General features: G+C 51.6%; 1 pseudogene across 1 annotated transcript; it reads right to left on the bottom strand.

Moving 5' to 3' along the window:
* Positions 1-7,369: 7,369 nt before the first annotated feature.
* LOC103709399 (UDP-glucuronate 4-epimerase 6 pseudogene) lies at positions 7,370-9,239 on the bottom strand (annotated as a pseudogene). The gene has a single exon (XR_015972069.2). The product of XR_015972069.2 is annotated as a UDP-glucuronate 4-epimerase 6 pseudogene (transcript).
* Between the last annotated feature and the right edge of the window lie 569 nt (positions 9,240-9,808).

Genomic DNA, 9,808 nt, shown 5'->3' with positions numbered 1-9,808 from the left:
AATCCATCGGCCGTGTCGAAGGTTTAGTTTCTTTTGAGAATTGAGATACTTTAAAGCCTCATGGTCTGTGTCACGCCCCCGCCTGCGCGAGGCACGTGAGGCACCTAGTGCCCACGTGGGGGCCACATGAGGGGGGACCGCGGGGCTCCCCTGCCAGATATTGTCCGGTTCCGGGGCTTCACGCAAGCGTCCTTCACCCCTCCCCGGTTTTGTTTTCCACCCAAAACGCGTCTGCAGGATTAGGAGACACCCGCCTCATATGCCCAGGCTCTGGAACGAGTCTTTCCGATGTGGGACTATTGGGCCTCACACCCTTCCCACCATCGGAGAAGAGCCGTCCTCGGCTCTGATACCAAATGTCACGCCCCCGCCTGCGCGAGGCACGTGAGGCACCTAGTGCCCACGTGGGGGCCACATGAGGGGGGACCGCGGGGCTCCCCTGCTAGATATTGTCCGGTTCCGGGGCTTCACGCAAGCGTCCTTCACCCCTCTCCGGTTTTGTTTTCCACCCAAAACGCGTCTGCAGGATTAGGAGACACCCGCCTCATATGCCCAGGCTCTGGAACGAGTCTTTCCGATGTGGGACTATTGGGCCTCACAAATGTCACGCCCCCGCCTCTGCGAGGCACGTGAGGCACCTAGTGCCCACGTGGGGGCCACATGAGGGGGAAACACGGGGCTCCTCTGCCAGATATTGTCCGGTTCTGGGGCTTCACGCAAGCGTCCTTCACCCCTCCCCGATTTTGTTTTCCACCCAAAACGCGTCTGCAGGATTAGGAGACACCCGCCTCATATGCCCAGGCTCTAAAACGAGTCTTTCCGATGTGGGACTATTGGGCCTCACACCCTTCCCACCATCGGACAAGAACCGTCCTCGGCTCTGATACCAAATGTCACGCCCCCGCCTCTGCGAGGCACGTGAGGCATCTAGTGCCCACGTGGGGGCCACATGAGGGGGGAACACGGGGCTCCCCTGCCAGATATTGTCCGGTTCTGGGGCTTCACGCAAGCGTCCTTCACCCCTCCCCGATTTTGTTTTCCACCCAAAATGCGTCTGCAGGATTAGGAGACACCCGCCTCATATGCCCAGGCTCTAGAACGAGTCTTTCCGATGTGGGACTATTGGGCCTCACAGTCTGAATACAGGACAAATTCTTGCGGTAGCAAATAGTGTCGCCAATGTCGCAAAGTTTGCACTACCGCATAGAATTCCTTATCATAGGTGGAATAAAGCAACCTGTCGTCACTTAACTTTTCGCTAAAGAACGCGACAGGGTGACCTTCTTGGCTTAACACGCCACCTATGCCAACGCCAGAGGCATCACATGCGACCTCGAATACTTTAGTGAAATCGGGGAGGCGCAAGACAGGTGCTTCGGTCATCCTATGCTTAATATCTTTAAATGCTTGGGATGCCGACTTAGTCCAGATAAAGTCTCCTTTCTTCATGCAATCTGTAATGGGAGACATTATCGAACTAAAATTTCTAATGAAGCGACGATAGAAAGTAGCCAAACCATGAAAACTACGTACTTCTGCTAGGGTCTTGGGCTCAGGCCATTCGACTATCGCGCTTACTTTTTCTGGATCAGCGGAGACACCCTTGGAAGACACTATGAACCCTAAGAAAGTGACGTGATCAGTCAGGAAGGCACACTTCTTAGGATTTGCAAAGAAGCTTTCGTTCCGCAGGACTTCACAAACTTGCCTTAAATGTGAGAGATGGAGCTCTTGAGTTTGACTATAGATGAGGATGTCATCAAAATATACAACGACAAACTTATTCAAGAAAGGTCGAAAGATCTGTGTCATCACCCTCATAAAAGTACTTGGAGCATTTGTTAACCCGAAAGGCATTACTAACCATTCGTAGAGTCCATCTTTGGTTTTGAATGCGGTTTTCCATTCATCCCCAGGATGAATCCGAATCTGGTGGTACCCACTCTTTAGGTCGATCTTGGAAAAAACTGTAGCACCAGACATATAGTCTAAAAGGTCGTCCAGCCTCGGAATGGGAAAACGATACTTAACCGTGATTTTATTGATAGCACGGCTATCGACGCACATCCTCCAAGAGCCATCTTTCTTGGGAGTGAGGAGTGCAGGTACAGCACAGGGACTCAGACTCTCACGAATATACCCTCGAGTGAAGAATTCGTCAACTTGACGTTTCAGTTCAGTATGCTCGTTTGGGTTGAGTCTATGATGGGGAAGATTTGGCAATGACGCTCCAGGAATGAGATCAATTACGTGCTGGATATCACGCATCGGTGGAAGTGCAGCTGAAAGATCATTTGGGAAAACAGAATGAAACTCTTCCAATAGGGGAACTACGGCGGTCGGATGCTCGGTGTTTTTCTCCATATTGACAACTCTAGCCACAAGGGCGAACACAGGTGAGTGGCTTTTGATATCTTTCATTACCTCTTTCGAAGTAATGATGTGAAGTGACTCGTCTTTTCATGGTGTAGCACCCTTCTTCTCAGGGTCGGGCTCTCTAGGAGGCAATGAATTCAGTATAATTTTCCGACCCTGGAACATAAAACTACACGAATTTGACCGACCATGAAGTGTGACGTCCCTATCGTATAACCAAGGTCTTCCTAGAATGACTTGACCTACGTCCATCGGAAGGCAGTCGCACCAAATCTCGTCTTTATAAGATAGGAATTGAATCGGGACAAGGCATCTTTCCGATACCGAAATGGACGTCTTATCTACCCAGGCTACTTTATATGGATTAGGATGAGGGGTAGAGTTCAGGCCAAGGCAAGAAACAACTCCAGATGCAATGGCGTTGATGCAACTCCCGCTATCAAATAAGATTTTGCATGTTTTACCATTGATCTTAATAAGTGTGTAAAATAGGGAGGTTCTACGCCAGTCTTGTTCGGTCTTTGTTTGGGCTAGCGTACACCTAACCACCTGAAGCCTAGGGTTTTGGTCATTCCGATCAGTGGGCTCATATTTGGATGTAGGCTGGGCAAACTCTAACCCGGTCTAGTCGTCTCCAAAGTCTTCTACAAAATCCTTGATGTTTGGTTCATAGACTTCTTCGACACATTCAGTCTCCTGGGTTCCTGCTTCCAGTTCAGTCATTAAATAAGTCTTGGCATTACATTGGGACGCGATATGGCCAAACTTTTGGCACCTGAAACACTGGGTTTGGTTTTGTGAGGGCGGGTTGGGCCCTAATATGCCTTTTCCTTTATCAGTTGACGTACTTTGCGCAGGCATCGGGAACGTCTTAGTCGGCGTTTGGCTAGAACCGGGCTGGGTAGGATTGTTGGAGAGTGGTCTGGGTTGCGGGAGATAGCTTTGATTAGGTCGGGCTCCTGGGGGTAAGAATCGAGAGTCGGTACGTCTCACTACAGGGACTCGTAAAAAACTATCCACATCTTGAGCCAACTGGTACGCCTGGCCAAGGGTGGTAATCTCTCGGAGGATCAATTCTTTCTGGATCTCCTCGCGGAGTCCTGCCCGAAATCTAGAAAGAGTAACAGTCTCCTCTTCGATTACACCGCACCTCATGTGAAACTCCTCAAATCGTGCAATGTAATCGGCAACAGTTAAAGTTCCTTGAGTTAGTTTCTGCCACCTATCCATAAGGCGTTGTCGGTAAGAGAATGGCAGATACTTCTCATTCAGTTTTTCTTTCATATCCTCCCAGGTGGTGATACGTGGAAGCCTCTGGGTCTCACGCCGATGTTCAACGTTATGCCAGTACCAGTGAGCTTGCCTAATAAGCTTCATTTTGGCAAACCGTACTTTTCTATCATCAGTCATATCATACCACTCAAAATAATTATCCATGGCTGCTCTCCAATCAAGGTACACGCTCGGCTCTAATTGACCAGCAAATGTGGGGGCATCTACTCGTACGGTACGAAGTAGTCGCTCGTCAAGATCGCGCTGGTGATCAGGAGGAAGTTGGTTCCTAGGAGGATGGGGAAAAGCTACCGGTGGTGTAGCCAAACCAAGCTCAGGGTAAGCTGCGATTGGGGTTGACGGTTCAGGATTCCTAGGATGTTGCACTAGAGCACGGATCTCTCGTTTGAATTCGTCTTGATCAGCTCGTAATGCAGCTAATTGTTCCAAAATATCTTGTAGAACTCTGGGGTCCATGGTGGGTGAAGAGGTCTGAGAATCAGTGAGGAGGTACTCTCTACCACTACGGGTTGGCATGCAGGGACTACTCTAGTTGGTGATATGATATGCAATGCTACTATTGAACCCTAATCTACCAAATACAATGCAAGACAACCTACTAATGCAATCTATTATGAATTCGGAAATCAGCAAATTTTCACAAAAGTAACTTAAAATTAAATGTTACTAATTTGTACTTTGGTTATTTCAGAATTAAAGTAGAAAATTAGTCACTATAAGAAATTAGGTTGCAAACACGTTTTACGGTCATTCAAAGTCCGAAAGTAATCTGATCTATGGCTGTTGAGAACTATCCTGTCGCTAAGGCGTGCTAATTTAATATTTAGATTTAAATGGTGGGTAGGATGGGTGTGGTGGTAAATGTTCTAGGTTTTCCGGTCGACAAGAAAATAAGTTTCAAAATAGGACTGTCATGCAAGAGAACTAGAACATAATTAGATAAACAAGTCCAGAAGAAAGGAGAACCTGTTACCTGTGGCGGATGCAGTCGACCGGAAGCGTCCGTTGTAGATTCTCGAACACGAAACTGGCGCCGGGTGGAGCTAACTGGAGCGATGGGCCTGGATCTGTAGCATAAGGGCTCTCGGACTTCTGTACTGGGCTGAAAAGAGGTCCTGGATCGGGTCTGAAAGAGGACCTGCAGCCGATTGGGCTTGGGCTCAAAGGGCTGGCGGCCTTGTGGGTGTGGGGTTCAGAAAGGCATGCGGGCCGTGGGCTTGAAGAGGGGTTGTGGGCCTGCTGACGGTCCACGGGTGGAGTCAGCTTGAGAGAAAAGGGGGTGAAATGAAACAAGGGGAAATGAAACAAAGGGGGGGGGGGGGGGGAGGGGAAAGGAGAAGGTGGAGGCGGCGGTCTGGTGCAGCGGCAAACGGAGGTGGGCGTAGCGGCGGTGGCGTGTGACGGAATTGGCATGGTGGCGCGGCTCGGTGGGGAGGGAGACGACGACGCTCGGAGGAAGCGGGCGGAGCTCGGGTGGTCTGCCGGCTGCCCAACGGCGTCGCGGCTGGTTCGGGCGGCGCTGTGGTTGGCCGCGGGGAAGAGGCACCTCGATCGGTGGCGTCGCAGCTGGTCCGGACAACGTAGCGGCGCGGCGCGGGCTCGGATGACGAAGAAGATGATCTCGGACGACTGCGGATATCCCGATCGATTCGGGAGGGCGTTCCGGTCGCTTCGGCGGTGGTTGCGGAGCGGCCGAGCAGAACGGCGACGGAGATCGCAGCCGTGGCCCCGTTGTCGGCGGCGACAGGCGGCGGCTGGTCGTGGTGGCGGCCGGGATTCCCTTGTGCGCGGTGGTCGGCGGGTGCGTCGACAGTGCCGAGGGACAAGGTTGAAAATAGATCGGCGACGCCCTTCCTCTTTCCGGCAGCAGGAGTCACTCGTGGCCCTTCGACACGCTCCGGTGTCCGTGGTCGAGGTACGGCATAGAGCTCGTGCGCCCACAGGAGTCCGGGGATCCGGCGACGCTCGGCCATACACCGGCTGACAGTGGTTGCCGGTGGTGGGGGAAACGGCGACGACTGATGGCGGCGGCAGGATCAAGTGCGACGACGGGCAGGGAGAATCCGGCATAGGGACTGTTGTTCTGTCTTCTCTCTCGGCTACAGAAAGTTTTTTTTTTTTTTTTGAATCTGACAGAGGGAAAGAAGAAAGATCAGCCCGGTGAACCAGGGCTTGTTCCCCTCTGTTCCTTCTTGTAAGAACTGAGAGATCGACAGATCCTTTTTTTTTTTTTTTGATCAGAACTAACAGAGGAAAAGGCCCTGTTCTCCTTGAAGCACCGTGAAAACCAATGGAAAAGGAAGGCTGTTGTTGGATCGGGGCTTTGGCAGCAGGGGCAAAACCAGCCTGGCTCTGATACCAAGTTGATGCCGCACCAATTCTGGAGGAAAACTTCAGTGGGATTTTAAATCAGAACAGAAGTAGAGGGAGAAGAGAAAGAGGAGGAGGAGGAGAAGAGGGAGAAGAGAAGAAGAGAGGAGGAGAATAGGTGGGGAGAAAATTTCTTAATTCTTCATTAACCCTAATCAACATAAAGTTCCCTATAACTAGGGCCCCATAAGAACAATTAAAATAAAACCCCTTACACAAAATAAAACCCACAAATAAGCCCTAAAATGCAAATGAGTCCAGAAATAAAATAAACCACAAATAAACTCCTAAATGCAAATAAACCTAGAAATAAAATAAACAAATATGCAAATAAGATGGGGACCTAGCTGATGTCCCCATCATCGGGCCTCAGGCCAAGTCTATTTAAAATTCGATCTTTTCAGTGTCCGAAATTAGCCAATCATCAGCTGTACTACCTCTGCTCTGCTAGTGTTGTATATATAATTTCGCCATTCAGCCAAGAGACCAAAGCTAAGCCCAGCCTCATCTTTTGACATACTAGTCCAAAAAAAAAAAAAAAAATATATCTTCAAATCTCCGGCTCACCGGTCACACAAAACCACAGTCATACCAGAAGTTTGACCGATACCAACCATACTTTCAGAGACATGCTTCAGATCCGAGGCACCATCAGACTTCCATTACCAAATTCTGGGGCGTCATCCCCCGGGCCCCACCACTTCCATGCCCTCGTTCCCCTCCTCGACTGCGTCATCTCCGACGACCCCTCGACCGAATCCACCACTCTCCCACCGAGGTCCTCAAGAACTACAACGAGATCCGCCACCTCCGGGATCAACGTCGACGGCGTCTTCAAATGGAAGGAAGGCCAGCTTCGCCACCGGGGGTCTTTCTACACCAATGGCTGCCGGTTGGTTCCAAGCAGCGACTCGCTGAGTTCCGGCGACTGATAGACGGAGGGCTGGGGATCTAGCCGGCGGGCCGCCGGGTTCCGGCAACGGATGGCCGGAGGTATCCCGTGAGTGCTCCGCCCTTGGTGGTTGCATCGCTTTTAGAGCTTTATGTTCTGTTTATTTATTTATTTATTTATTTGAAGTTTTCCGCTCTCAGTGGTGAGCCAATACAACTCCGGCAACAGAGAAGGTAACATGGAAGTGGGAACAAAGATCCTGGACATCTCTCTCAAAGCCACTCCCACTGCCACCACCACCTCCAGTACCAAAAGCTAATGATAACCAACCAATTAACTGATAAATTACCAATTGAGTTGATTAATGAGATGTAAAAAAGAGAGGGAGCAGGGGATCACATCACAGAGAAGTAGAATAAGAAGAGACCAATATGCACGTAAACTAAAACTGTATGGATTTACATCCAACAGTAAAACCTTTTCATTTTTTCTTTTTTTCCCTTTGACAAACAGAATCCACAAAGTTGCACAGATCGTTGGAAAACTAACCAAGAATACTTTTAAGAAATAAAACTAAAAAGAGAGGATCCGAGATGTCATCCTTCTGCAATCCCAGGACCTCTAATTCAGCCTTTTTCTGCTTTCCCTTCTATCGCCATCTTTATTACAATCTTTGATCCTAATAAAACGCATCATAGTACCCGCTTACAAAGTCCATGCGTCGCCCACCGACACCCGTCGAATCCTACGCCGATGCAACCCCCGCTGTATCCACTCCCCTCCGCTCCTCGCGGACGCCACCCTTCCCCTTTCCCTTAGCACGGGAAACCGCCACCCCGTTGTATTCCACGTACCATTTCACGAACCGCCGGAGCCCGGTGGCGAGGTCGGTCGTTGGCCGGTATCCGAAATCCTTCTCCGCCAAGCTAACGTTCGCATGGGTGTACGGCACGTCGCCGTTCCTCGGCATCGTCACGACGTTCTTCTTCGCCTTCTTCCCCAACAACTCTTCCAAGATAGCAACCATCTTCCCCACCGACACCGGCGACGTGTTGCCGAGATTGTAGACCCTGAGCTGCGCGGGGCCGTGCTTCTTTCCGCCCCTGCTGCCGGTGCTCTTCTGGGCGGTGTCGAGCGCTCCGAGGCAGCCCTTGACGACGTCGTCGATGTAGGTGAAGTCGCGCTGGACGTCGGCACCGTCGCGGGTCTTGAAGAGGGTAATGGCATCGCCGGAGAGGATGGATTTGGTGAAGAAGAAGTAAGCCATGTCGGGGCGGCCCCAGGGCCCGTAGACGGTGAAGAAGCGGAGGCCGGTGATGGAGAGGCCGTAGATGTGGTTGTAGGTGTGGGCGATGGCCTCGCCCGCCTTCTTGGTGGCGGCGTAGAGGGAGGCGGGGTGGTCGGTGCGGTGGAGCTCGGAGAAGGGGACGGCGGTGTTGAGGCCGTAGACGGAGGAGGAGGAGGCCCAGACGATAGCGGGTTGGGGGTCGGCGTGCTTGGATGCGACCTCGAAGAGGGAGACGAGGCCGGCGACATTGGAGGCGACGTAGGATTGGGGATTACGCATGGCGTAGCGGACGCCGGCCTGGGCGGCGAGATGGAGGACGTGGGAGAAGGGGACGACGTCGAACAGTTTAATGAGGAGATTGGAGTCGTTGATGTCGGCATCGAGGACGAGGATGCCGCGGCGGGAGAGGAGATTTTGGCGGGAGCGTTTGAGGGAGGGGTCATAGTAGGAGTTAAAGTTGTCGAGGCCGAGGACGCCGTCGCCGCGCTTCTTGAGGGCAAGGGAGCAGTGGGTGCCGACGAAGCCAGCGGCTCCGGTGACGAGGACGGTCATTCCGCCGTGGCGGCGTGGGGTGGCGGAGCGCCGGACGTCGCGCTCCCAGGCGGAGCCGCCGTAGGAGGAGGAGAGGAGGCTGCGGTGGGAGTGGGCGGAGGCGGCGGAGAGGTGGTGGCCTGCGAGGAGGGGAGGGTAGTGGAGGGTGAAGAGGAGAATGAGGACGATGGCGGTCAGGAGGGTGGCGCGGAAGAGGAAGTTCCAGGAGGCGGCGAGGAGCTTCGTGCTGTTAACTCGCCGGAGATAGCTGTTATACCGTTCTAGCTTGGTGGTCTTGCTCGTGTCCGTCAGAAGAGCCATGATACCTCTTTACTGGGGCCGATGACCCGATCCCGGGAAGGCTTTGGACCTCTTTGGTGGTGGCGGTGGTGGTGGTGAGGGGAGGAGCAGGAGGTGGAGGGAGTGGAGAGAGGAGAAGGATGCATATAAAGGAAGGAGACAGAGAGAAAGAGAGAGAGAGAGAGAGAGAGGAAGGTGGGGACCATGGTGAGGTTGGCGTTGGTTGGAAGCCACTTCCTTCCTCTCTTTTTTTTGTGCTTACCTTATTCTTTGCATTTGTGTTAGATCCATCATCCGAGCTCTCTTTCTTTACTTGCCGTCTCTCTTTTTACTATCAGACTATCGCTGCTGAGGTGAAGCCAATAGCTTATAATCTAGAAAATGGAGTCTGGGTTTTTTTTTTCTTTCTTTAAGTGTTTGGAATGTGGAAACAAGGGATTGATAAATGGGTCTAAGCCGTGGTAGGTTCCTGTGTTTGGAAAGCTTGGCGAGAGTTTTCGTAACGTGCACCGGAGGTGATTATACTAGTGTCAGCAGCTTGTTTGTATACAATTGATTGGATGGTTACCTCGGAAGCATGGAAGGCAGAGGACGGTGGTAGCCTTTAGTTATTCACCATAATAATAAGAGCAGAAAACGGGGGTTTGATTGGGTTTAACGGATCGAACAGCGGAGAAGTACTACATTTGGATGGCGTGGCAACAAAATATTCCAAAAGTGCTATTTGTTGTTTGGTTGGTAGAAGCAATACGTAAAGA

Source organism: Phoenix dactylifera, chromosome 12, assembly GCF_051530095.1.
Source record: "Phoenix dactylifera cultivar Ajwa chromosome 12, Ajwa_hap1_PhDact_Kaust_v1.1, whole genome shotgun sequence".
Lineage (NCBI taxonomy): Eukaryota > Viridiplantae > Streptophyta > Magnoliopsida > Arecales > Arecaceae > Phoenix > Phoenix dactylifera.
The sequence above is the reverse complement of the archived record's forward strand: the minus strand, read 5'-3'. Positions and strand labels throughout refer to the sequence as shown.